We start from the raw sequence: 1,973 nt of genomic DNA on the forward strand, positions 1-1,973 counted from the left end.
GAACATCTTCAATGATACCCCTAGGAAATCTAATGTTTTTATCAGCCAATTCAATGCTCATCCTAGTTTGTTTGGGTTTCCCAAGACCTAGCTGTTTAAACATTTTATAAGGCATAACATTAATGCTTGCCCTTAAGTCAGCCAATGTATTATGAACATCTAAACTACCAATTAAACAAGGAATCGTAAAACTCCCTGGATCTTTCAATTTGTTAGGTAGCTTAGTTTGTAATATGGCTGAGCAAACTGCATTCAATTCTACATGCGGCGCCTTATCCAACTTTCATTTATTTGTTAAAAGCTCTTTTAAGAATTTGACTACTTTTGGCATCTGCGAAAAGACTTCAATAAACGGTAAGTTTATATGTAGTTTCTTTAAAAGTTTAAGGAATTTACCAAATTGTTCATCTGTTCGGTCTTTCCTTGTTACGTTGGGGTATGGCACAAGAGGTCTGTACTTACCGGCTTTGGGTCATTTTGGCCTACCTCATTCTTACCTTTGCTTACTACAGTTTCTGGCCTTGGTTTTGCAACTAACCCTTCCTCAACTTGAATGGCAATCGCACTGAGTTGCTTTCTTGGGTTAGATTCAGTGTTGCTTGGTAGGCTACCTTGTGGTCGTTCGAAAATTAACTTAGCGAGCTGTCCAATCTGATTTTCGAGCCCCCGGATTGATGCTTATTGGTTTTTGAGTGCTGTCTCAGTATTCTGAAAACGAGTTTCTGACACTGAGATGAATTTGGTTAGCATCTCCTCAAGGTTCGGCTTCTTTTCTTGCTGGTAAGGTGGTTGTTGAAAACCCGGAGGATGTTGTGGCCTTTGATTTCCTTGACCGCCCCACGAGAAATTGGGATGGTTCCTCCAACTTGCATTATAAGTGTTACTATATGGGTTATTTTGGGATCTAGAGTTATTGTTACCCATATATTGGACTAGTTCCTCCTTGATGCTAAGGTTGAAGGGTTGATATTCTGTGCATGCTCCTCCTCCATTCGAATCGCACCTCATCACTAGATGTACTTGAGTAGAACCACACAAACTGTCAATCTTTTTATTTAAGAGTACTACTTGGTTAGATAGCATAGTAACCACGTCGAGGTTGAAAACACCAACTACTTTCGTCGGCTTTGTTCTCATAACTTGCCACTGATAGTTATTCAGTGACATCTCCTCAATAAATTCGTAAGCCGCCTTAGGTGTCTTATTATTGATAGTTCCTCTAACGGCTGCATCAATCATCTGTCGAGTCAAATGATTCAAGCCATTATGGAACGTTTGAACCTGTAGCCAAAGCGGTAACCCATGGTGAGGGCACCTTCTCAAAAGGTCCTTGTATCTCTCCCATGCATGTAGAGTGTTTCTAAATCCATCTGCATAAAAGAAGAGATATCATTACGTAATTTGGTTGTTTTAGCTGGTGGAAAATATTTTAATAAAAACTTTTCGGTCATTTGTTCCCAAGTAGTGATTGACCCTCGTGGTAACGAGTTCAACCATTGTTTAGCCTTATTCTTTAACGAAAAGGGAAACAACCGAAGGCAAATGGCGTCATTAGAAATGCCATTAATTTTAAAAGTATCACAAAATTCTAGGAAATTTGCCAAGTGAGCGTTGGGATCCTCATCTTGCAAACCATCAAACTGAACAAACTGTTGTATCATTTGAATTGTGTTAGGTTTCAGTTCAAAATTATTTGTAGCAATAGCAGGTCTAACTATACTTGACTCAATTCCTGTTAAATTAGGTTTAGCATAATCATACATAGTGCGTGGAGCAGGATTCTGATTTACTGGTTCAGCAGCAATCGCAGGAGGTAGCGGATTTTCTTGGTTTTTAGCCATCTCTTCGGTTGTGGTTGGAGTATCGTCCTCTTGCTCATCCTTTGTGTATCTTAGGCTTCACCTTATTTCTCTCCGGTTTCTGCGAACTGTGCGGTCGATCTCACCGTAAAAAAGTAATGGTCTTGACGGGTT

At 39.7% G+C, this 1,973-nt stretch overlaps 1 non-coding gene across 1 annotated transcript; it reads left to right on the forward strand.

The window, feature by feature from the left end:
* Positions 1-1,297: 1,297 nt before the first annotated feature.
* Positions 1,298-1,403, forward strand: LOC128293566 (small nucleolar RNA R71). Its single transcript, XR_008283747.1, has one exon. It is a non-coding gene; the product is annotated as a small nucleolar RNA R71 (small nucleolar RNA).
* Positions 1,404-1,973: the final 570 nt, after the last annotated feature.

The sequence above is a fragment of the Gossypium arboreum genome, chromosome 5, assembly GCF_025698485.1.
Source record: "Gossypium arboreum isolate Shixiya-1 chromosome 5, ASM2569848v2, whole genome shotgun sequence".
Taxonomy (NCBI): Eukaryota; Viridiplantae; Streptophyta; class Magnoliopsida; order Malvales; family Malvaceae; genus Gossypium; species Gossypium arboreum.